Raw genomic sequence first — 26039 nt, forward strand, 5'->3', positions numbered from 1 at the left:
CACCTGGAACCCCGGTTACTGACAGCCACCATTGTAGCCTCCGATGCTACCCAAAGGACCCTGGGATCCTTGGGCACCCAGGCCGGCTCCCATCGGGCGGGCAGGGGTTTCCAGCTGCTTGGGCTGGCCCAGGGAGGAGACAGGGCCCTGGCCCGGGGTGCAGGGCTGGGCAGCAGCTGTACGGGCTGAGCTGGGATGCCCGCGCCTGTGCAGATCTGCCTGGGTGGAGCTGGTGCCAGCATGGTGGCCTCGCCCTCTGCCCTCCAGCTTATCGGGGCAGCCCATGCCAGGCTGGGGATGCCAGCCTCACATTCCTGGAGTGTCGGGGAAGCCCATGGAGGGGCAAGGCGGGCAGGCCTGGGCTAGGCCCGTCTCTCTAATTTCCAGCCCCAGTTTCCAGGCTGTGCTATCTTGGGCAGCATGTTCTGAACCTCGGCTTTCGCCTCTGTTAAACAGGTAGGATAGTAACCTTCTCTGCAGGGTTGGTGGGAGAGCAAAGTAAGGTCTTATGAAATCCAGGGCTTCGCTTTCCTGCCGAGCCTGCCTACCTCCACCCCATGCCCTTTTCTGCCCGTGCTGGACACCTCCTCCCTTACCTGGCCTCTCCTAGTCTTTGTAGGAACAGCTGTATTGAGCTACCATTCACTCACCCTACAGGGCACCTATTTAAGGTATACCATGTGATGGCATTGAGAGTAGTGGCAGACAGGGCAGCCGTCACCACCGTCAGTGTTGGGCCACGTTCATTACCGCAAAGAGAGACCTTGTACCTTTCAAATACCACTCCCTAGTCCCACCCCCCACCCCACTGCCGCCCAGGCAACTGCTCTTACTTTTTGTCTCTATGGAGTTGCCTGTTCGGGACGTTTTGTGTAAATGAATTTATATGACATGCGGTCTCCGTCACCGGCTTCCTTCATGTAGATGTAGCGTCAGATGTTCTAGGTCCACGTCGTGGCAGGCGTCAGTGCCGCACTCCTTTCCACGGCCGTGACGTGGACACGCCACGTGTTGTCCACCTGTTTGTCTACCGATGGGTGTTCGGGTCGTTCCCAGGGTTTGTGCTTCGTGAGTGGTGCTGCCGTGAACAGTTCGTTCCTCACTTTCTTCCCACCTGACTCTGCCCGACTCGATCGTTCTGACCTTTTGTCCTGTCCACCATGTTGGAGACAGGGAGGCCTGCGTTGGAGGACAGCTGAACGAGCAGGGACTCAGCGGGATTCTGGAGGCTGGTGGGAAGAGGTCTCTGGCCCTAGGGGTTGGGGACCACCTGTCTTCCCCACCTGCTATCATTTGGATACTAACCTGCCTTCCCTCTGTCCTCCGTCCTTCCACCCACTTGACAGTGGCTGTCAGAGGCCACATTATGCCAAGGTTGTGGCACCCAGAATGTCAGTGGACCCAGAACAAACAACGAACATGCACACATACACCAAACAGTGAAGTGGATGTTATGTGCATGCCCAGTTTACCGACGGGGAAACTGAGGCTCAAGAATTGAAGTGACTTTGTCCAGTCATGCAACTGCTGGGGAAGGATTTGAACCCATACCTGCCGCGTCCTTGGAGGACTGGACGTGACCCCCCCCCTTCCTGCTCCCCTCACCCCTTGTGTCTCAGTTCTGCCCCAGTGCCACATTGCCGACTCAGTTCAACTCAATCCAGTTTCTCTGTGCCCAGGTGAGCAACAGGTCAGAGCTGAGGAGTGTAAGGTTAGATGTGGTGATAGGGCCTTGCTGAGATTTATTATGTGCCAACCCTGGCCTGGGCCCCAGGGTCCAGACTGGAACAAGACTCTGTCCCTGGAAGCTGGAAGTCAAGGTGTGGGAAGGGTGCAGACCGAGGTAGGGCAGGCATGGGAGGCCGGGTGACAGGGCAGGGGTGGTGGGGAAACTGGCCCAGCTGGGTGAAGGGATTCAAGGCAGGCCCCCTGGAATGGCAGCATTCCAGCTGGGTCTGGGCAGCTCCTGAGTGGGGCATTTCTGGCAGAGGGAACGGCATGAGCAGAAGCATGGAAAAGAGAAAGAGGGAGAAAAAACACAGAGAGTTCTTACCACCTGGAGTGGTTCTGTGGGTGGGAGCCCAGGGTGTGATGGGAGATACTGATGGGTGAGACTCAGAGACGGAGAGAGGGTGGACCCTGAAGGCCCAGAGTGCCAGCAAAGAAGCTCGGTCCTTGTATGGGCGATGGGGAGGGACATGCATTTGGAGAGCTGCTCTGGTGCAGACTGGGGAGGGCTGGGGCAGGGGCTGAGTGAGCAGCAAGGGAGACTCTGGTGGGAGTGGGGAGATCAGAGGTGGCTGTGGCAGAAGGAGGGGTGTACACAAGACTGGGGTGGAGACAGGGAGGGTGTTGAAGACTTGGAAAGATCCTGGAGGCGAATTCATAGGATTGGACACCTAATAGCCCAGGATCCTTGGGCCAGGGGAGACCCTGGGGTTTGCTAACTGATTTAACCAGGAATCAATCCCTCTGTCTAGGTGAAATCTACGGACCCAGTATTTCACAGGACCGCGTGGCTCAATCTACATTTTGCTGCATACAAATAGCAGAGCGAGACTGGGATTTGAAGACACAAAGCCCAGCTGTGGAGACAGACAACAGGTCAGTGGTTGCCTGGGTTGGGGCATCAGCAGGGACGGGTAGGGGGGAGCCTCCCAGGAGGATGGAAATGGTCTGTATCTTCCTCCTGGTGATTACCAGGGTTTCTTGTTAAAACTCATCACACTGTACATTTAAGACCTGTGCGTAATTTTATTGGGTGTAATTTACAGCTCATAAAGAGAAGAGAATAAAATTTAGCAGCTAAGAACTGGTCAAAGACAGACAGCTCTGGAGTGAGGCAAGGGTCGGGGTGGACTCTGTTCCCTTGGGCGGCCCAGTGTGTATCCCTTACCCCCTGGAGCCCAGGAAGCCCAAGCTCAGCCAGAAAGGCCTGCAGTGTGAGACTGGGCCCCCTTTCCTCATGGCTCCCAGCATGTCTGCTGACACCAGCACCCAGCGCCCCGCTCAGGCTGCTGCCTGCAGGAGGAACCCCAGGGCTGTCCCTCTTGCAAATCCAGAATTAATGAATCCCAGGAATCTGCTGCCTGTGAACAGCCTCTTCTTTGGGGTTTTGCCGAGAGCCATGGGGATTAGGACCTGGCAGGCGGGGCTCCTCCTCCCGGGGGGCTCAGTTTTCACCCCAGGAGAAATCTGAACTGGCCCCCCCAGCCCCCCACTCTCATTTCCCCTTTGCAACAATCCCTTGTTCTTACAAGAGGCATTATCTACCTAATCCCCGCGCGCTCCGGCGGGCTCTGCGGGACAGGAGCGCGCAGGGGCCACTGCTGCCTGCTCTGGGTGCCAGAGGTGTCCCCTCCTCAATCCTTCTGGCCAAAGGGGCTGGACCATGGGGACAGATGGAAGTGGCAGACTATGGATGGGCCCCATGTACCAGGCCTATCAGCACCTCCCTGAACACACATGTACACATGTGTACATGCATTCACAGTCACTCTTACATGCGCATACTTCTTGGGGTTTTTGGAGTTGGCTGACGTGACTAGAACAGGTGATGACTGGCACCTCTGTCCCTGCCCCTACTTAGTGCTGAAGGGGTCAGCAGTACAGAGGGCGGGACTGGTGACTCCGGCAGGGACCGACTGCGCTGGCTGTCAAACATTGTGTATACCCCCTGCAGGCGTGGGTGTCAGACAGACCTGACTTTAAATTCAAACTCTACCGCCCACCCGGCTGTGTGACCTCGGGCAGTTTCCTTTTCTGTGATATGAAAATAACAGGAGAGTTTTCCCCAAAAGGAAGGGAGGCTTACATGCAAAACAGAGAGCTCTTGGAATAAAAGCTCAAAGCGGGCCTGCTGCCCTGCCCACCCTCAGATGCCACAGCCACCTGGTGTCTTCACACGTGCACAGTGGCAGTGCCCCTCACGTCGGACCCCTTAACAGTGCCTCACCGGGGAGGGGTCCCGCTCCCGCTCCCCGGTCACTTGAAGGCTGGTTCTGTCTCCCTGCCCCTCTCCAAGCCTTTGCCAGCTGTGACCACCTCTATGGGGGGGTCTCAGATGGCCTGGGGAGAATGTGAGAATGTTTGTTGGAGGTGGTAGTTAGGAGGGTGAGGCAGACGGGGGCCAGGAACAGACACCCTGAGAGGGGAGGGGGCAGGACCCCAACAACCTCAGCCAGTACCACAATTTCACCTTGGGCTGTTCCCAGCTGGGGCCCTGGGGTGATAGGAGAGGTCCCCTGGGATAAGGCCAAAGGGCAAAAGCTTTGAGCTCAGTGTCTGAGGCCACTCAGATGGCTGAGGTGGCCTGGGGGGGGCAGATTTGGGAGAAGATGTTGACTTGGGCCTTGTGGGGGACTCCCTCACTTCTGGAAATTCAGAAGGGATGACATAGTATTGTCCTCACTTTCCAGTGCTGTTGATATAGGGAGGCTTGTCCTGCAGCTCTGGAAGCCCCCTGGGAGTTCTCACTGTGCCCCCACAGGGGGCTTGACTCCAGTCACAGGAGGAGGGCTGAGGTGCCTCTCCCTCACCCCCCTTCTACAGTACAGAGACCCAACTCCGATGCCTGGAGCCTACATGACCTGGATCTGGGCTCAGGGCGGGCCGGTCACTCCATGCAAAGAGTTTTGTGGGGCCAGGAGACTGGAGTTTGGATTCCGGGCTGCCTCCTCCCTGCTGTGTGACCGCAGGCAAATCTAGTCTCTCCGGGCCTTGCTGAGTGGGTGACGCTTCATTGCAGGGGTCCCCTTCTCACCTCGGCTGGGTGAGAAGGGCTCCATGACTTGAGCTCTTTCCTGTCCATCTGGGTCCCCTGCTCTGGGGCATGGAGCAAGGACTCTCAGGAGAGAGGACACTCTCTGGACTGTTGCTGGGCAGAAGGACCTGTGGGCCTGGGTTCAGGCTCTGCCTCTTTGGGCCTCAGTTTCCTGCCTGTGAAAAGAGGAGGCTGGGCTCTCTCAGCTGGGGTCTGAGGGCCATCGGGGGTCGGGTGTGTGGGAAGGGAGGGGAGGGAGGCCATTGGCTGGGTGGGGCAGGGCAGGAGTGGCCCTCACCCAGGGCTCACAAAGGGGCCGTGTGTCCTCCACGGGTCTTGCGGGGCGGGCCGGGCGTCCGCTGTAGGGATGGGGATTTGGCTTGAGAGTGAGGCTTTATTATGTTTCCTTTTTAATTACGATGGTCCTGGCTCCTACAAGGGCAGCTTTTGTTGGGGCAGCTTAGAAGAGGGAGGGCGCAGGGCTGGCCAGTCTGGGGCTGGAGGGGGTCTGTGGGGAGGGGCAGCTCTCAGACCCCCTCTTAGTTCCTTGGGCAGGGAGGTGCGGGGGCATGAGGGAGGGGACAGCTTGGGGGGCGGGTGCAGCTGAATTTGAGCCAAACAGACACTTTTCTCTGCTCCAATTCTTTGCCAAGCTCCACATTCTGACCGGCAACACTGGATACTTGACCACCCTCCTCCCTCAGGTGGCCCTTGGGTACCTCAAGTTCAACATCAGCTTCCTCTAAACTGGCTTCATCCTTTGGGTTTTCCATCTTGGCGAATTCATTCATTCAACAACTATTTACTGAGCACCTACCTTGTGGCAAATCTCGCCCCAAGCGCTTGGGTGCCTCGGTGAGGAAAGAGACCCCACTGCCTATCTTGTGGGGCTGCCTGGCTCGCGCTCATGTACTCACAGGCTTGTCCCTGTGTCTCTGGGACAGGGAGGGGTTGCTGTGAGCCTGCCTGGGGCTCCTGGCAAAACTCGGCACACAGTAGGCCCTACCGGAACGTTCCCTTGCTGAAGAAGGAGAGAGCCAGGCGGAGTCTGAGGCTGAGGAGGGTGCTTGGCCTGGAGAAGGGCGTGGAAGGTGGCGCGGACGGCAGGGCGGAGCAGAGCTGACTGACTTGCTTTCATGCACCCATGTGCGCAACGCTGGGTCGTGTGTTCCAAAGCACAGCGGTGATTCTGGGCTCAGAAAGAGCACATGAAAAAATCTTTAAATAAAAAAGAGGTTAAATGAGCTTTAACAACAGACGACTTCAACAACAACAAACCCCAAGTCGAAGATTTTAAAAAATGGACTTCATCTTCATTTTCCCCTGAGAAATAAAGCATGTAAATTGTGGGCTCGGATAGTTACCTCTGCCGTTTCCCAGGTGTGTGACCTTGGGCAAGACACTCTGAGTTTCTCTGTTTGAAACCTTGAGGGCTTGCTGAGAGGGTTGAATGGGGTAATGACCATGAAGTTCCAGAGTGTTCTTACTGCACTCAGGCCTCTGGAGGGGGTGGGGGGCATGGTCACAGTAAGAAGGAGCCCTTCATCATGGGACCTGCATAGCCCCCGCCCACCACAGACCCCTGCACCCCCTGAAGCTCCAGGGTCCTAACCCTGTAATGCAGGGGTGTCTCTGAGGCTGGTAGCCTTACTCCCTGGACCCCAGGTTTGGTCACTTGGGGTTCCAGCTACTTTCCTTTGCCTTAGGGTTAGAGTCAAGACTCTTAGGCTGTCTAGGCCCTTGGACCTCGGCCTCTCCATCCCCCTTCTAGCTGAGTCCCTCTGGACCACAGGGCCCAGGCACTACTGAGTCTTAAGGGACAGAAGGCATTGGGCTGAGTCCAGTGGAGTGCTTGCAACAGAAACCTTAGTTTCATTCCTACAGGCCTGGTTTGGGGGAGGGGATGAGGTTCCTCTGGTCCTACCCATAATCCCCAGCTCTCTGGTCCGTGATGGGGATCTCAACCCAAATCCTCAGACAGGTCTTCCTAGACCACCCTAAATAAAGTAGAACGACTCCTTCCACTCCTGGGTGCCCTGGGCCCCTGGCATACAACGTGTGGGCTACATACCCAGGCTCTAGACCCAACGGCCTGGGCCAGGGTTTGCCGACTCCTGGAAGGTGGGCTCCTTGAAGGCAGAGACTTTGGTCTGTTTACTGCTGTATCATAGCCCCTGGGTGGACTGAGCACTTTTTGTATTTTACAGATGGAGGAAAACAGAGGTTCAGAGAGGGCAACTGACTCCTCCAAAACCACACAGCAGATCTATGGCAGTGAAAGAACTCTTGAATTCTACTTCTCTCTGGGAACCACCCCGCACATTTCTTCCCGATTTCCAATAGCTGAGTACCTCCCCGCCATTGCTCCCATCCCAACAGCCTCCAGAAAAGGCCGTGTCCAGAGGGAGGCTGTGATCTAAGCCTAGGCCCAAGTGCTGACGTGTGAGGTGGGAGCAGGCATAGGCAGTGCGAGGGGAAGTGCTGCCTGCCCTGCCAGCGCCCATCTGGACAGGGTGGCTGCAACCTGATCTGTGAGCCAGAGAGCCGGGCTATTTTCAGGGTGGCACCGGAGGCCCGTGCACCCTGACTGGGGGAAGGGGTGTCTCCTGCCCTGCTGCAGGTTTGGGATATAGGCCCTGATCTGGGGGCCATTCCAGAGGGCTGGGCAGAGGTGGGGCTGGCAAAAAAACTGCCTTCTGGGACAGGGTGGGAAGCCTTGGCTTGGCAGGAGGGTCAGGGCCCCAGAGGGAGTCTTCCTTACTTGGGGGCTGGAAGCTCTGGGGCCACAGGCATCAACTGAGGAGCCATACACCTGGGTCCTTATCCCAACCGGGCCGTCTCACCGTATGCCCTGGGGCAAGGCACTGTCCATCTCTGGGTCTCAGTTTCTCCATTCGTACTATTTGGAGCCCTCGAGTCCTGTTTGGCAGTGGTCTTTTATCATCCTGATAGCAAAGGGGGGGAAGCCTTCACGCTTTAAGGTTCTAGAGAAAGGAGATGGCTCATACGTGCTCAGATGAAAGGAAGAATTCTAACTTTTGAGGACTCTGAGAATAAAGAGAATGATTCAAGCATGCTGGGTTTTAGGGGGTGGTCATTAGGTGGCCGAGAGTCGGGAAAGGGACCCCCTGGGCCTCCGACAGTAGTGCTGTTGGGGTTATTCCTAGTTATTATTAGGGCGGTCCAGAAGGCATGTTCGCTCCCAGGGCACAGCCCGTGTGAGTGGAGAGGGAGGGCCCCTGGGGAAATGGGGGTAGGAGGGTCTGGGGCTGGCTGATGCCTGGAAGTCAAGGCTGGCACAGTTGGGCCCTCAGGGCTGGCCTGTTCTGGTCCTCAGCCAAGGCCAGGAGAGCAGCTGATACCTCTGCCTGCCCTGGCTTTTCTGCCAGGACCCACCCAGCTGCTGCCAGGCTGTGGTTTTTGGGCAGTGCCTGCCAGGGGCACAGAGGGGGTGAGTGTGCGCATGGGAGCCCCTGAGGACGACTGGGCTCCTGCCCCTCCCTGGAGCCTCTGGGGCCAGGGCTAGTGTCTTCCTGGCATAGCCAGGGCCCTTGGGAAGAGCTCTGGCACATGCCCTCACTGAGCCAGGCTTCTGGGAAGAAGGCAAGACTGGACCCAGCCTGGGCAAGGTCTGGGGTGGGAGTGGGTGGGAGAAGCCCAGGCACGTGCGTAACCCTTCTGGAGCCCTTGCTTCTTCATCTGTAAAATGGGGCAACAACACTCCTGCGTTAATTGATACAAACAGTGGACAGGGCCTCAACATTCATGAGCGTCTGCAGGCTAGAGATGGAGGCAGCTGGAAGGGTGAGGGACACATGCTCTGTGGGAGGAGGGGACTTCTCAGGGGAGGTGCCCCCATAGTGGCAGGGCGCGCATCACCTGCCTCCTGGCCCAGGACTCGGTCCAGAGACCCTGCAGCTGCCTTTCACTCAGCCTCAGAATTTTTTTTTAAATGAAACATCCCCACTTACCAGCCAGTGAAAACCCGGTCTGGGCTGGGTGTCAGAAGGGGATGGAAGATACTGGTCTAGGTCCAGAGGTGTGAGGAAGACAGCGCCAGGGCAAGAACTTGCCTTTCCTCAAGTGATACTGAGACCCTGGGGAGTAGGAGGTGACAGGGGTGGACCTCCAGCCTGTCCTAGGGCCCATCATTTCCAGGGTGTGTGTGTGCAGGAGCAGTTATTTTTACTGACTCCATATCAATCCTATCCTGTCATCTACCAACAGTTTCTTCAATCTACTTTGCTTTGCAAAGGGTTTGATGCAGCTGTAAGAAATATTTGTAATCAAAGAGAATAGTATAAGAAATAACCAGAAGCTTCTATAGTGCATGTGAACCTTTGAAACATCTGAACTGGACCTCCTGGCACTGCGGGGAATGCATGAACTTAACAAGTCAACCCCACCTTTCTGAGCCTCGGTTCCCACACTTGGAAGTGTGGGAGACTAGTTCCTGCCTTGTGGCTGTGCTGTGGGGACTCAAGGACCATGTTCGCAAAGGGCCTGGCCTGGCACTTGGCAGGTGGACGATGTCCCAGCTGAGGGCAAGGGTCTCTGGAGGTGCTTCTTGCAGTTCCTGCTTGATTTGTGTTGGCCATGAACCAACCAGACGGGCTTCCTGGAGGAGGTGTGGCTTTTGAAGCTGTTCTAAGTTAGAGTCCAGGTTGGAATCAGGACCAGGAGGAGGAAGTGGGGGCGGTCCTGAGTGTGGGCTCTGGGGAGTTGCTGGCAGAGCCCTGAGGATGAGGGAGAGGGAGATGATGTGGGGGGCTGGGACGATGGGCTTGCTGGCTCTGTCCAAAGCCAGGGAGCGGGATGGAGGGGAAAGGAAGAGAGGAAGGGAATATGCAGTCTGAAAGCACCCATGTTCTCTCAGATACCCCCAAACCCTGTTGGAGACACATGGGTGAGACCCACTTTTTTCAATCTTCACCTGACAATATGTTTATTGATTTCAGAGTTGGCGGAGGAGAGAGAGAGAGAGAGAGAGAGAGAAAGAGAAAGAGAAACACCGATTTGTTGCGTCCCATACACACCCTGACCAGGATCAACCCTGCGGCCCAGGCATGTGCCCTGACTGGGAATCAAACACATGCCCTTCTGGTGTGTGGGACGGTGCTTCCACCAGCCGAGCCCCCGGGCAGGGCAGGCCCCCCATTTATAGATGTGAAAGCTCAGGCCCTCGCTGGGCTCCGAGGCAGCTGTTGTTCCGTGGGGGAGACGACGGAGGGGAGTCACTGCGCCTCGCAGTTTCGGCTTGCGGTGCGCTGGGTTTCGTTACAAGCAAAAACTGACATTAAAAAACAATCAAATAATGACAAACAGCAATAACTTCATAGAGAAGGAAACACAGGCCAGCACTTCAAAATGCCCAGCCTGAGGTGGCACAGCCAGGGCCAGGGCCAGGGTAGGACGGAGCCAGACCCCTAGGCTTCCATCTCCGCCCAGGGTTCCTTCTCCTGGGCCGGGCCAGGGCAGGGGGTCCTTCCTAGGGCAGCTTCCTGCCCAGCAGCCCCCTCTCTGGTGCTCGAGGAGTTTATTGGCTTAACAGGCTCTCAGAGACCTGGCACCTGCCACCTTTTCTGTTCTAATAAAAGGCAGATGCTCTGAGGGGAGGGGTGGATGGGGAGGGGGCGGCGTGTGGGGGGCTCTGGCTCGTGGCCACTCTGGGCGACACATTCCTGGCTCCTGACTCACAGGGAAACGTCTTCTTGTCTCCTCAGCACTTTTGGACCCTGCAGCTGTGGTCGCATTCCTCCCCCCCTCCCCCCTCTGGCCAGAGCTGCAGTTACTGGCACAGACCCATCCTGGGCTGTGGAAACTGAGGCCACCGAGAGGAAGGTGCCAGTCCCCAGCCGTGCTGGCAGAGTGAGGGCAGGAAGGGAGCCTTCTCACACAGGGCGTGCTCTCACCCTCAGCTTGGCCTAGGGCAGGGACCTCATGGGGGCGACTTGGCCTTCCAGGGGACATTTGTCAATGGAGACATTTTTGGCTGTCACGACTGGTGGTGTGTGTTTGTGTGTGTGTGTGTATACACTGTTCTATTGGCATCTGATGGGTAGCAGTCAGGGATGGTGCTGAACAGCCTACAATGCACAGGATGCCCCTATCACAGAGAATTATCTGGGCCCTAAAGTCAGTAACCCCGAGGCTGAGAGACCCAGGTCTTGGGCTGGAATGGGGGTTTGGCGCCCCCATTCTGCATGTGTCTCCCTGTCTTGCTGGGGTAGACCCTGGACTGAGATGGTCATGTCAAATCCTGGGGCTTAGGGAAGCCCCTGGTCCATGTGGGAGACAGACAAGGGCCCAGCTCACCCCAGACTTAGGATCCAGGGAGCCGAGGGGTGCGAGCAGGAGGCCGTGAGTTCTGAGCTTGGAGGATGGTCTGTGATGCTGCAGACAGAGCGCAAGACGAGGAACTGGGAGGCCCAGCTCTGGGCAGCAGGGGTGGGGGGGCCCTGGGCAGGCTGCCTCCCTGCTCCGGACCTCAGTTTCATCCTCTGGCCACCGCTGAGCCAAAGCCACCGACTCCCAGGGCGCTCTGAGCTCTCGTAAGCTGGGGTCTCAACTCGACGGCAGCACAGCCCGGTGCAGGGTCTGTGCCCCAACTCAGGGTTGGGCACATCACAGCCCATCTGGCCTGTCACCTGTTTTGGGGAAAAGTGTCATTGGCACACACCCACGTCCATTCGTTTCTATATTGTCTGCGCTACATCAACAGAGTTGAGTAGCTTCAACACTGCCTGGCGGTGGACTCTGAAAGTGTTTTCTACCTGGCTCTTTACAGGAAAAGTTTGCGCTAATGAGTGGATTTCAGGTGTAAGTCATTGGCCCCCCTGGGAGCTGATGACAGGGCACTTATTTGGGGGAGGGGGAGGGTTGGGAAGGGCATATCTTACAGGAAGTTCCTACGAGTGCATAGGTCAGAATTTCAAACTCACACTCGGCGAGGCCTCAGTTCCCTGTGCGTCTGTGGAACTCGCTGTACCTGCCTGGCCGAGCTGTACAGAGGTAAAGCGTGATGGTGAGTGAAGAGAGAAAGTCTCGTGCCCGGGGCCAGGCAGCCTGAGCCAGGTTATTTATGGGTTTCCGCTGGGAGGGGGCCGTGGGCCTCGGGCGGTGTCTGACCTGAATTCTTACACTCACAGGAAATTAGAGCCCTCCGAAGCAGGTGCGCTGGTGAGCCCAGCACTCGGGTGGCCGAGAGGGTGATGTGGCTGACGGGGGTGGGGGGCCGTGGGGGGGGTGGTTGTGGGAGGAGGGGCTGCCCCGAGGGGTAGGGCTCCTGCCCCCCTCCCTCAGTCACAGAGGGAAAACAGAATGGCCGAGACCACGTGCTGGGTCTTCGCTCTGTACTTCGCTATGTTTGCGCAGTCAGCCCTCGCCGCCTGCCTATGAGGCAGGGCTATTCCTCCATTTTACAGACGGGGAAACAGAATCAGGACTTGAACCTGGGAAGGACTGCGTAATTCCAATTCTCTTGTCTCCTTATCAACGCCAACTGTCTTTGGGCAATGAGGAGGAATCCGAAGAGAATTCCGGGATGTTTTGTGGGTTTTGTGGTTTCCTGCTGAGGTGGTGGTGGGTGTGGGGCAGGGGCAGGGTGCGTGGATGGTCCACCGTTGAGGATGGAGTGGGAGGGTGAGGGGCAGGCATCTCGGGGAGTGCGTGGTTTTGTGAGTGCTGGGGGTGAGCCAGGGAGTGCCAGGTGTCCTCAATCAGCAGGGCCGGAGCCTGCAGGGGCGGGGTGATGGGGTCTGTCCCGAGGCCAGCTGAGCCGAGATGCCCTGGGCCGCCCACCTGTCTGACGTGGGAATGGGAGGCAGGTGTGAGAGAGACTGTGTGTCCCGTGCATGAGTGACACTGCCCTGGACTCATGGAGCGTGTGGGGATATGAACACATGCGCGACAGTGTGAGTCCGACAGAGAGAGAGTGCAGACATCTGAGTGCTTGCAGGGGCGGGCTCGGGCTTGGTGAGGCCGCACGTGGGTTCCGTCTCAGGTCCTTCTTTGTGAAAGAAACACAAAAGTACAAACACTGAAGAGCCTTTAAAATGAGAAAAGAAACCAAACAAATCACCCAACTTTAAAACTGAGAAATGCCACAAACGTTACCAAATTCAGAAAAATATCATAATATTTTTATTAATTAACTTCCTGGCACAAGCCTCTGCCGCTGATTTCCCTGCCTTCCCTGGCTTTGACCGCCACGCACACGTGTTGCGAGGCCCTCACAGGGCCTTGGAAGGAGCCTGCAGCTCGAGCCGAGGGTTTGTGTGTTTGTGTGGGCTACTGGTACGTGTGTGTCTAAGGATGTGACCAAATGTGGGGCTGTGTCTCACAAGAAAGTGAGAAATGGAGAGCTAGTCCTTAGCAAACTGCCTCAGCGCATGTTTGTTGACTGAATATAAGAGTACCATGTATATGTGTAAATGTGTGTGCGGGACACACGTGTGTTAAGTGTGTGCCCATCTATGAACGCACGAGTGTATGGTAGTGTCTGTGAGGAAAGAGCAGGTATGTGAGTCTGTGTGAGATTCCCTGGGTCTCTTTCTTTGGCATTTCAGTTTTGGGGAATCCCTCCTTGCCCGTACCTCCACCCCCACCCACGCTCCACTCCAGAGGCAGATGGGCAGAGACACACTGTGGCATTTGGTCCAGGCCTTGCGGGGACAGGCCTGGTGTGCGGAATTCACAGCTCCCTTCCCTGCCCCACCTCCCTTCCTCCCACTGATGAACTGTTGGTAATTCAATCCCCGAGAAGCTCAGTGTCCTGAGGAGAGGCTGGCATGGGCCCTGTGTGTGTGCATGTGCACGCGTGTGTGTGACCATGCAGGAGAGAGACCCACAGTGTCCAAGCGCCCAAAGAGCTGTTCACATCCTTCCTCATACAGAGCGAGACATCGAGGCTCAGGAGTAGGAAAGGCATGTGTCTGAGAAAAGTTCAGACTTGGGACCAGACTGGGACCAGAATTCAGATCTCCCGGGCCAGCAGTTCCAACTCAATGAACAAGAGTTGGGCACCTGCTGAGGCCCAGACATTAGATCAGGTGAAGGCATGGAGGGTGGTGGATAGAAAGGACTATCCCTGACCTAGAGATGCTTCTAGAAAAGTAGGGGAATAAGTGAGGGAGTCCTGGGAGAGAGGAGATATTTATGTCTTTGAGGGCACAGGCATGAGAAGCAGGCGGGGCCTTATCATGGGGATCCAGAATGCCCAGTTAAGGAGCTTGGTTTGCTCCAGAAGGGGATGGGAAGAGGTTAGAAGGTTTGGGGCTGGTGGGCCAGGGACGGATTTGTGTTTCAGAAGAAGCTGGCTTTTGTCAGGTGGGGGTGGGGTTGACCACCAAGGAGGCTGGTGCCCCATCTGGGAAAGAATAGGGGATCTGGTGGGGTGGGGAACAGGTTTGCAAGGTGGAGGTGACCCCTACTCTGGCCCTTCTCGCTGCTCTCCTCACCTTCCCCATCAGCTTTCCCTAACCAACAGGTCTTCACCCAGCCATATCCAAGAGAGGCCCCGCACTGGAGTTTGGAGGAAGAAAGGTGATGCTCAGCTGGCCTTGACCTGAGGCAGCTTCCTTCTTTTCTGGAGGGGAGATGGGCACATCAGAGAAAGCCTAAAAAGCAAGCAGAGCTGAGTTCAAATGCTGGCCCAAGTGGCTGTGTTACTTAACCTCTCTGGGCCCCAGATTCCTCATCAGTGGGGATGACAGCAGGAAGGACTTGGAGAGTTGTTATGAGGACTAAATGAGTTCAGGCACGGGTGCCTAGCATGGTGCGGCTATGTGTGTGATAGCTACTGTTTTAACTGTAGGAATCACATCCAAGATGGAGAGATTTCTTCTCACTTGAGCAACCTAGGAAGGCTTCCCATAGAAGGAGGCAACCTGGTACAATGATGAGAAGGCTAGCTTTGGGGTGAGACCGGAATTGGGATCCCAGCTTCTTCCCTGGTCCTCTGTGGCCTGGGTGAATCGGGTGAGTCACGGCCCCTTTCTGAGTCCAGTTCCTTCCCTGTGAGGAAGGTAAGTGCAACAACAAGAGTCAGCAAGTCCTGAGGACCTTTATACTTCAAACAGGAGGCCAGTGCTTAGGGCCTTATTTAATCTTCCCCTCCTCCACTCAGGAGGTGAGACTCTTTCAGCTAGAGAAACGAAGGCCCTGGAGGGGATGCCACTTGCCTGAACTCCCTCCGTTTGGAAGGGCAGAGCCAGGACTGACTTGGGTGGCTTTACCCATTAGGCCTGGTTCTGGCCCATGCTGATTGTGAGTGAATAGCTGTTAAAACAGTGAACGGCGAGCGGCATCAGAGCTGGGTCTTACAGAGGAACAGGACTTCCACAGGGAGCTGAGGGAAGACGGAAACCCAGTGAGGACATGGGCTGAGCAAAAGCAGGGTGGTGGGGAAGGGTCTTCTTCCCTAGGCACCTGTGCTTTTCATCTGCTGCAAGAGAGGTGCTTGGGCTCTTTTATTTTTTTCCTCTGGGAACGGAGCTACACGTGGTCAGGGGCCTTTGGGAAGGGAGGAGTCCCGGGGCTGATAAGAGCTGTTTGCCCCCTCACTCTGCCCTCCCTACCTGCTCTGGGCTCTGGGACCTGACAGCTCACACCGCATCCCCTGGCTCCAGCCAGTGAGAGGGTGGGAGCTTGAGTCTGGCTTCGTCTCGTCTCTTCGGAGTGGTCACTGGCTGGCCTCCTCCCTCTCCATCTGCCTGGGTTCCAGTGACTGCTCCCTCCTCGCTCTCTGGGAGGGGGATGCTAACAGCTCCCCACTGTTGCCAGTCCCTACTTGATTGTCCTTAACTCCGTCCACTCCTCTGAAAATCTCTCTCCTGTTACCCGTTTTGTGTAAGTCTGGTTCCTGCTGGGACCCTGTCTCCCCTGGCCTGTCCCTAGCTGCCCTTCTCTTCATTCTCCCGTCTGGCCTGGGCTCCTGCCCTCCTCTTAGCTGGGCAGAGGAATGTCACTTTCAAATTCCCAGTGGGGCCTGGAGCTTGAGCTCCCGGGATGACAGCCCCAGAGCCATTTCAACAAACAGCAAATGCAACGACCACAACTTTAAATAAATAAGGTCTGGTGGGAGGGCAGCTGCTCAGCCATGTGCTTTGGGGGGGGGCCTTTGCCCCTGTCCCACCAGTCTGCTCTGCTCATACTGTCTGCTTGCCAGTGTCCTGGTGTCCACAGCTCTTGGGGGCTTTGGGCCCTCTCTGTGCCTTGGCCCTGTCAAAAAGCTAAATAACCTCCTCACAGCAGCACTGGAAGGTCAGACCCTCTGCAACTTCTCCTAAGGGCACATTGAAGACGCTTCTTTTCCACACTCGGGAAGTTCTTCCCACAACTGACCACTTCCTCTACTGCTTTGTGTTCCTTTCTCCTAGTTCAGTCCTTAGCCAACTCCAGCCCCTCCTGACCACGTCCAAGATATGAGAACATAGCGGCTGCTGTGACAAGCCTATGGGAGCAGGGATGGAGGCAAGGGGACCATCCAGAATGCTCTCATGATAGACAAGCAGGAATGGAGTGTGGCCTGGACCAGGTAGCCACACAGGTGGAGAGAACCAGCTGGATTCCAAGAACTCTCCCATTTCAGCAACCAGATCCCATGCAAGAACACCAAAAATATAATTCTTTGGACAGACTGAGGCCTTGCATCTGGGTTCTGAAAATTTGTATCCTCTCTGGGAGGTGGCCCATCTATTATTCCCTTGGGGTGGGTGGGCCAACAAAAGCCAGGAGAGGCCTGCCGGGTATCTAGTCATTTGGCGCATAGTGACTGGTTTTCTTGCCCTGTGTGCAGGCCGTGTGCTAAACGGCCCTGTCCCCCTGGTGCTGCCAGCTCCTCAGTGTATTGCAGGTCACCATGTGAGGCCTTTCTTCCCCACCCCGTGTTTCCCAGTAACAGTACCTGCTGCTCGTTCGCCTTCTTCCCGCAGGGTCTTGGGAGCTTGGACAGTGCCTGGCACAGAGTCAGTAATTACTGAGCACCCACCGGTTTCAGGCACATATCACCTCCTCGAAACTTCCTTTCATTCAAGAGGTTGTGGTGTTTCGAATGCCAGGTTTCCTGTGAGGACACAGAGGCTCAGAGGCATAAGGGCCCACGCTCAGGGTCGCAGCGGTGGTAGAGCTGGGATTCGAACCCAGGCTGGCCTGACTCCCTGCCCTGTCCTGCCTCTGTCACTGTGTCCTTCCTCCTGCCCTCTTCCTCCTTCCCGTCCCTTCCCTCCAAGCGAGGCTGAGCCAGATATGAGACTGAGGTTCCAAAGACCTTCCTCCTTCTTGGTCCAGAGATAAATATTTGTATCTCCCAGTGTAAATACCCCTCTGTGTTTAATGAGGTGATTTCAGGCCATTTCCTGGCACTGCTCGGTGCCTGGAAGTCTCTTTCAATCTGGGAAAAACGGGCCTTTCTGCAGTGCCTCTCATTTTCAGATGAAACTGCAGCCCAGAGAGGGCAGCTAACCCATCTGAAGTCACACAGCCAGAATTCAAACCTGTGCAGCCTGGCTCTTGTCTCCAGGTTATGCTGCCTTTGTGTTCTGCTTCGTGGACACTTCCCTGGCCCCTCCAGTCCCCGGCACTGTGGACTGTGACTGGCAGGCCGGTGAGCGCTGAGTCCCGTTCCCTTCTCTTGGCATCTCCGGTCAATATGGCACTACAGCCCCTCGGGCATGGACCCCCTCCTGCCATCCCCACTTAAAGTGATACTTTAATAAATTATGCTTTTATGTTATTACACGTGGAGCTATAAAAGCAGAGCGTGTGCAGTGGTGCTGAGGTAAGGCGCCCGCGACTTTGCAATTTCCTGGTCTGGCCTGGCTCTGTTCCGTGCAGTGAATTTTTCATTAAAGTGCGCAGGTGACGCCACGGGGGCAGACACAGGCCAGGTACGCTCCCACGGTGGCGTGGCCCCTCCCCGACCTCGCTGGGTTGGACTGGTGATGGTGGAGGGCTCACACCCCGGGTGACCAGACATAACCTCACTCTGGGGCTCAAGCTGAGCTCTAGACTCAAATGGCAGGTGATAAGAACCACACTGCATCCATGCAGAAAGAAAGGGTGTCCCCTGGCCAAGCACCTGGCTTGGGGCAGACCCTGGGCCTGGCATCTGACACACATTACCTCATTTCACCCTCAGCAGGCCGTGAGCTCAGCATCATGAGCCCCACCGGACGGACGAGGAGAGGGGGCCCTGCTTACCAGGCCTGCACCCAGCCAGTCGGATTCCAGAACCTGTGGTCGCAATGGCTCTGCTCTCCTCACCTATTTCTCTCTCTCTCCCTTCTCTTCCCCAAATCTGTGGGCCCTTTCCATGTAGTCGTAGTTACAGAGGCGATGGGAGCCCTGAACAGAGGTTAATAAAACCGCTTAGACTCTGTGGGCAAGAAGCCTTCCAGACTCCATAGCTGTGCTGGTGCTGTTCCCTCCTGGCGTGTTTTGAGTTTCCTCCACGGGGCTGAGGCACTCAGGTCTCCTGCCTCACAGCCCTCAGCTTGCCCTCCTTGCCCTCTCCCCTGCCGGGTGCCCGCCAATCAGTGACTTGCTCACCTAAAGGGACCCTGAGTCCTGGCACATTGGAGGTGTGTCCGTCTTCCCACCCATGGCGCAGGGCCAAGGCCTCGGTGGAGTGAAAATGGGTCCACAGCAACCCATTGAAGCTTATGTGGTTCTAAAATGATTCTAGAAGTTTCCAGAATGAGAGAGGCAACAGGAAAGCAGGTGCCTTGGCCCTGTAACTGTACAATGTAGGTGCGTTCCTCTAACGTGGGTACAGGCATCTGCATGAGGGTCACTGAGAACAGGCTGCCTTCTGGTGCACAGGCCCAGTTGAGGCCAGATTTCCCCAGCTCTCTTGGGAAGTCATCCCAGGAGCTGAAGACAAAACCAAACTTGAACTAAACACTCAGGACCAGAATACCCCACAATTCTGGGCGAGCGCATCTCCCCTCTCCTGCCGTCAGGCTTGCTTCTGCGCCAGCCCAGAGCACAAACAAGAGGTAGTGTGGTGGCGTGGGTCTCTCTCGCAGAATCCATGAGATTAGCCAAGCAGATGTCCCCTCTCCAGACTCCGTGACTCACTTGCCTCCCTGGTTGAGACAGGGATCCAGCCGGGCCTAAGCTGTCCTGCCTGGTGATGAACGAGAAGCAGGGCAGAGGTCAGGGTAAACACCGGGCAGGGATCAGGGTGGGGACAAGAAGGAGGACAGAACATTTCCACTCAGCAGAAGGAAGAGCTCTCAAAGGCCCGAGCTGTGCTGGGGCAGGAGAGGCCACCTGGAGAGGTGGTGAGGGCCCAGTCCCAGGGGTGTGCATGTGGGGTCCCGAGGACCCTCTGAAGGCGGGAAGGATCCCACTCAGCAGGGAGGGTCCCTCCAGCAAGAGGCTCTACTGGACAGAGGGGCAACCTTTCCTGTGAAGGGTCCACTGGAAACTATTTTAAGCTTTGCAGGTCTCATACCCACCTCTGCTGCTGTAGACAACATGTAAGTGAATGAGTGTGGCTGTGTTCCAACACAACTGTGTTTTACGAAGACAGGCGATGGGTCAGACTTGGCCCGTGAGCCATCGTTTGCCAACCTGCAGAGGCTGTGGCTCCGGGGCCCGTGGGCTGGGGTCGGAGGGTCTCTCTGGAAGCTTGTGAATCAGAGCCACTGGACTGCTGTTATGTGCTTGACCCTGCTGAAGGTGCCCCTCCACCTGGAGGGGTTTGTCCTTTCATCTCCTCTTTCTCCCTTTCCCGTTCACTGTTCCTTCCATTCGCCCATTTGCTTCATTGTTTCCTTAACCTCTAATTCGTGCACCAGCTCAGTCACTTGTTTGCTCACTTGCACATCCACTGAAGAATTCATTCAGGGACAACTGTAACTGAACAACAACAACAATGAAAGTTTATAATGAAAAACAATAATTCAGTCAGTCACTTATTCGTTCACACCTTTCTCAGGGCTCTAAAATTTACGATATGGAAATGCTAAATGAACCGAGATTGTTTCATCTGGAGAGAACCTGGAAAAACCCAGGGGCTTGGTGGTTATCTCATAGGCTTTGTCAGGTTTATGTGAATAAGGTGTGAGGAGTTATTCCTTTATTAAGTCCTACATCGTTTCTGGACTCAAAGCTTCCTCTCCCTGAGGATCTGTGCTAGGGATTCAGCAGCAAAGACACTGCCCTTGTCCTGTGGGAGCCCACACCCCAGCCTCGACACCGACTGATTGAACGGTTGGGTTTTTCCAAGGGGGAGAAGAGCGTGCCCGTGACAAAGGGGTGAGACAGAGTGAAGTGTGTTTCGAAATGACGGTTCAGTCCCATTGGAGCCTGGTGCCTGCGCATGCCCCTCTCTGGGCCTCTGTTTCCTCGTTTCTATGACAGTTCCAACCTCATCGGGCTGCTGCAAAGATTACAGAGCGGTAGGCTCAGAGCTTGGCCTCAGTACTTGCTAGTTATTGTCAAGGGCTGATCAATGTTAGCCACTAATAATTGCTGTTCACAGTAAGTATTATTAGGTGAAGACAATGAACTGGTAGATGAGGATCAAGCCGGTGGCCTAGCTGGCTGGACTGCGGGGAGAGGATGGAGTCAGGGACCAGTCAGGGCTTGTTATGGGCTCAGTCAAAATATAATAGGAGGAAAACAGCAGTAATAGCAGCTAACATTTGCTGGTCACTTACAAACTCTGCAGTTTGGGTACTTTCCTCACCTCTTCGAACTTCCGGGTTTCCTTCTGTACAGGGTGTATGGTAGTAGGGCCACGTTTCACGTTGCCATATGGATTAAGTGAAAATGATGGGCGTTAGTGCCTTGTCCTGAATAAGTGGTAATTAGTATCTTCATTGTTACAACCCACTACGCACCAGTAGTCCTTGCACATTTGGATCTTCGCAGCGGCTGCTCTGACTCCCACCTGGCAGCAGAGAGACCGAGGCTCAGAGTGCAGTGCTTCGCCCCAGGTCACCCAGCTGGCTGGGCCCCAGCAGGATGAGGCACAGGTAGGGGCAGAGAACCGTAAGGACGGCCCCTCCTGTCTCACAGGCCTCCTTCCTGGCAAGTTTCTTGTCCCTCCTGCCACTCCCAGGACGTGTCTGTTCCCACGCCGTCTGGCCTGCCCCTCCTACCCCACCGGGTTCCTGGTGTCCTGAGTCTGGAAATTTCCCGGGCCTGGGAGAGATAAGGGGTGCCTTACCCAGGCCCCTGGGCCGTGCCGGCCGCGTTTGATCACAGACCAGATGGTTCTGCCAGCCCAACTGTGGGAGAAGCAGCTGCAGTGATAGGGGCAAGCCCAGGGAGGGGCTGGGCCTGGTATCAGCCACCTGGAGGGGGCACCTCCTGCTGTCGCCATAGCAACGGGCACCCAACCCTGCAAACAGGAAGCTGCCCCTGCACTGATGGTGGGATAGGCAGGTGTGAGGGAGACCCAGCCCCTTTAATCTTCCAGAGGAAGTGGTCCGGGGGCAGGGTCTGGCTTGGGCCACCAATCTCCTATCTCCTCAATGAGTGTGGGGGTGGGGCACAGCAGGGATGGCCCCCAACCATACAGTTGCCTGAGTGCTGACGAAGGGTGGATGGTAGGAAGAACTTTCCCAGGCGGCCCAGGCTCACCAGTCAGAGAGGCTGTGCAGACCCTTTCCTGAGGAGGCCTCCAAGCTGGGCACTCCCAGGCTCCAGCCCCCTGCTTCCTGGGAGGCAGCAGAATCACTTTCAGGCACCCGGGGCAACTTTGAGCCCCCTGCCCAGCTCAGGCGGCCGCAGAAGCTAATGGTCTCGGGGACTCTGCACTTGGCTGGGTAACCTTGAGCGAGTCACCATTTGCACATCAGCAGGATGGGGGTCTAGAGTCTTCCTCAGGGATGGCATGCAGGCCCGTGAGATAATCTAGGGAATATGTCTGTCAGGAGTAATGCAATTTAAGGTTCAGTGATCCCACTTCCAGAGCCCCGACCCTAGAGAAACCTAACACCCCCACACCCAACAGCCATGCAGTACTGGGGATGAGGGGCTGGCAGGCTTGAGGGGGTGCCTCCCCCAAGATGCCAGGCCCTGAGCCGGCTGCCTGCCTTGCTGCCTCTCACTTCATCCTTCCAACAGCCCTGACAGGCAGGAACATGATTCCTGTTTTATAGGCAGGGAAACTGAGGCTGGGAGCTTTACTCATTGAATCTTGGGCTTCCTGCTACATGCTGTAAGTCCTAGGGATTCAGGCTGGAGGCCCCCAAACAATGTGGGCACTCGGAGAGACCACTCACTTGGTGGTCCTGGTGGCCAGGGCAGGAGCAGTGACCAGCAGGGGCAGTGGGGTCATCTTAGACCCTGGGCCCCACCCTGTTCCAGCTTTCTCTGTCAGCCACTCGAGCTCTGTGAGGGTCCGCAGGGCCCTTCCTTCAGTCCACACTGTGGGGCTGCAGGAATGTGCCAGGTTCTTGCTGGGTGACGGGGGTCCACAGAGGAGTGAGATGTAGTCCTGCTTTGAAGGAGAACAAGATCTTGTGTGCACATGTGCGTGTGCAGGCAGGACGTGTGGACGTCGGGGAAGGTCACAGTGTCGATGGCCACGGCGGCGCTGGAGCAGGAGTGGGGGACGCAGTGGTGCCTGTGAGGTGCTGGCTTTGGAGAGAGTGATGATGGTCTTAGTGAAGCTGCTAGGGACACGGGTATTGGCGACAGAATAAAGAGTATGCAAGGTGGCCCCAGCCCTTGTGTCCTCCCTGCTGCTTCTGTCTGGATCCTCCCTCGAGCCTGCGGGCAGTGCCTGGCTCACACGGACTGTGGCAGCTCCCTTGAGGCACCACCTTCTTCCTCCCTTCAGGGGCAGGGTGACCTCACAGCCCCTCGGGGCTGCAGTGAGCCCGGGTGTCAGGGAGGGCGGACCAGAGAGGCTGGGTGAATTGCTCAAGATCACAAGCAAGGTAGCCACTGAACCAGGACTTCTGGCACCTACTGCAGGCCTCCACCTGCCCTCCCTGCCCTTTCCCATATCCCACAGCCTGCCCCTGGGCCGACAGTCTGTGCCAGGCCCTGTGCCGGGGTCTGTAGGGGTCCGAAGGCATAACTGTGCTTCCTGACCTCAAAAACCTGCACCCAGCTGGGGAGGCAGACACCTAAAGAGACAAGGATGACAGAGGGAAGAGGACAGGCAGAGGGTGGTGGTGGGAGTGCCTGCCAGGAGGTGTCAGGGACACCTGACTGATGCCCTGAAGGGTGCAGAGGGGTTCCTGGCTGAAGTGAAGGGAGGGTGCTAAGGGCAGGGGCTCTGTAGGTGCAGAAGCCTGCAGGTCTGAGGAAGTGCAGTGTCCTCTGAGAACTGGGACTGGGGGTGGGGCGGCCGGGCTCTTGGCTGAAGGACCAGCATCTTAGAGACTGTCCCCTCTGGTGCCCGCCCCTGCCTCCCCCCTCAAATAACTGGAATTGTTTGACGGAGCCGGGCAAGAATTCAGTTCAGCAGGTTATACTGGTCAGGGGAAAGGCCCAAAGCTGAGTGTGGAGCTGCTGGTTGGGGTGGGGGGGGGGGCACTGAGTGGGACTTCCTGGGAGAAGGTGAGAGGTCCTGACCTCAGGCCAGGGCCAGCGCCCCTGTGAGCGCTGATCTGGGAGCAGATTACAAGGGAGACGGGCCAAATCAGCTTTGGCACAGCGACAGTGAGGGGGCCTGGAAAAGCTCCTCTCCCTGCCTGGGGAGGGGAAGAGAGTGGGGGTGCAGGCCTGGAACGGAGTGCTGGTAAGGGGTGCTGTGTGGGTGTGCGAGGGTGTGTGTGCATGTGTACGTAGATTTGGGGGTGTATTTGTGTGTGAGTGGGGTGTGTGTGTGTGTGTGTGGTCTGATACACCCACCTCTGTGTGTGTGAACACATCTACGTATCTCTTTCATGTCTATTCTCATGCGCATCCCTTTCCTTCTCTTTCCCTTTCTCTCCTCGCCCTAATTTTCTAATCCTCGGTTCTACCACTATTAGCATTGACTCATTCAAAAAACACTTGCTGCTGAGGGTCTGCTGTGTGCCAGGCACTGTTCTAGGCTCTGAGGACAGCTGGGAGGGACAGAAGAGATACCTGATACTGCAGGAGTGCATGTCCTCCTGGGACGAGACAGACATTAGACAAACAAGCAAGGTAACAACACGCCAGATGGCGACACGTGTCAGGAGAAAAGTTTGGCAGGGACTGCGAGGCTGGGAGGGCTATTTTACACGGCTGGCCGGGGAGGGCTTCGCAGGTTGGGGGTTGGGACGCAGACCTACGGGACACAGGCAGGGAGATGACACGACCACCTGGGAGGAGGATGTCCCAGGTGGAGGACACAGCCAGTGCAAAGGCCCTGAGGTAGGGGCGTGCGTGGGCTGTTCCGAGAACTGTAGAGGCCGGTGTGGCTAGAGTAGAGTGAATGGGGAGAATGGAAGGATGGGAGTCAGCAAAGCCACGGGGGCACAGAATCATGTGTTGGTGGCGGCTTTGGCTTCTGCTCCGAGTGCCAGGGGCGTCATTGCAGGATTTTGAACAGGATTTGGGAGTAAAGGGGAGGCAGAGAGACCATTGATGAGGCTGTTGCAAGAATCCATTGAGGGGAGACAGTGGCTTGGTGAGGGGAGCACAGGGGAGGTGGGGAACCTCATTGCAGAGACGCTGGGTTAGGTGCAATCACTGGACCTCGGGATTTGATCACCCAAGCCTGGAGGTGGAGACACAAATGTGCGGGCCATTGGCACTCAGCATTGAGAGCCGAGATCACCTGGGAGCCCTGTCCTGCGTTTGCATAGTGTGTCCGCGTGTGCCCACACCCTGATGTGGCTCAGGACCTGAAGCCAATGGGCCCCAGTCACAGGCCTTGCCCCCGGAGAAGCATGAGGGGTGGGTGAAAGCAGGCAGGGATGAGTTAGGGGGGCAGTTCTGGGGGTGGATTAAGAGCACATGGGTTAATATTAGACCTGGGTTAGTGTTCTGGTGTGACCTTGCACAACCAAGGTCAACCTCAACTGCTCTGAGCTGTGCCATCCCATCTGCAAAGTGGAGATAACGACAGTATCCCCCTCGAGGGGACCTGTGAGGACTCAATGGGACGGTGCCTGGAGAGCTTAGACTAGGCACTGGCCCCCGGTTATTCTGGTCAGCTCCAAGCTGCTGTGGAGGGAGCCCTTTTGGACAATTTGCTTTCTTCCTCTGGGTGGGGTTTAGGAAAGTGGCATTTCCTAGGTGCCTGGCTCCCCCACACTTGATGAATGAGGAATCTGAGGCTCGGAGAGGTTGTCGTGCCCAGGGCCACACAGAAATGGTGAAGCTGGCACTGCAACTGATTCCACACCATGTCCCTGGCCACCCCCTCCCTCCTGCCCATGGCTTTATGCTGCTACAGAACAGGAAGCTTCAGGCGCGTAGGAGGGGCTGAGGTCTGAAGACTGACCTGCATGCCCAGGAAGCTTTGCCTGGGGGTGTGAAGGCAGCAGCTGGTGTAGCCTATGCCATCCCCTACCACAGGGCCCTGGGCATTTATTTCAACCCGATTTCTCTAGAACAAACGCTGGCTTCTGGGAAGAAGGGGGTGGGGAGACGGTGCTGAGAAGCAGAGGCCCTGGCACAGGTCCTCTAAGATCCCCTGTCTAGTTTGACAGGGGTGCTGGAGGCGGCCAGACCTGGACCCCCGCCCCACAGTGCTGTGGGCAGCTCCTTGTTCCGGGGTGCGCACGCATCACCTGTCTGTGACTGTGCGTGTTGTTGGGGGTCAGACCTGTGAGGACGAAAGCCAGAGTCTGGCAGCGGGGGCTGGGCTGGAGGGAGCCACACTGCGTAGGGATCTCCTGCGGTCTTTGAACCACATCAGAGCTGCTGTGGGAAGGCTCCCCGGTGCGTGGAGAGTGGAGAGGGAGGCACAGGCTGGTGATTTATCAGCATCTCCTCCTTTTTATCTGCTTCCCTGGAGAGACTCCCTCCTCCACACCTGGGGCTGCAGCGGGAGGCCTGGGGAGGGGCTGCCAGCTGGCCTGGCACACAGGAAGCTTCTTTCTCCTGCATGGCCTTGCTGGTTCCTGGTTCCCGATGTCAGTGTCACTGAGTAACCAGGCTCCATGATACCCTAAGTTCTGTGAAGGCTTCCTGTTCTGTTGGTCAGGCTCCAGGGCACACTCATCCCCGCGTCTTCTGGGCTAACTCTGTGTTTCTCTGTCCTTCTCTTTCTGCCTCAGTTCATAGCCTTCTTCCTCCTTCCTCCCTGCCTAATGTGCCAAGACCCCACTCCAGGTATTTTTAGGGTCTGGGAGCCCTAAGAATTTCAACTTTTGCTCTGGTTCCAAGGGCT

At 56.6% G+C, this 26039-nt stretch overlaps 1 long non-coding RNA gene across 4 annotated transcripts; it reads left to right on the forward strand.

Moving 5' to 3' along the window:
• Positions 1–318: 318 nt before the first annotated feature.
• On the forward strand, positions 319–18011 carry LOC123479124 (uncharacterized). 4 transcript variants are annotated; one of them, XR_006654640.2, is made up of 3 exons: positions 319–456; positions 2481–2604; positions 17901–18011. It is a non-coding gene; the product is annotated as an uncharacterized lncRNA (long non-coding RNA). The 4 variants fall into 4 exon arrangements; XR_006654641.2 differs by lacking the exon at positions 17901–18011 and adding an exon at positions 16141–16743; XR_008426435.1 differs by lacking the exon at positions 17901–18011 and adding an exon at positions 9721–10047.
• Positions 18012–26039: the final 8028 nt, after the last annotated feature.

This window comes from Desmodus rotundus, chromosome 3 (genome assembly GCF_022682495.2).
Source record: "Desmodus rotundus isolate HL8 chromosome 3, HLdesRot8A.1, whole genome shotgun sequence".
NCBI classification, from domain to species: Eukaryota; Metazoa; Chordata; class Mammalia; order Chiroptera; family Phyllostomidae; genus Desmodus; species Desmodus rotundus.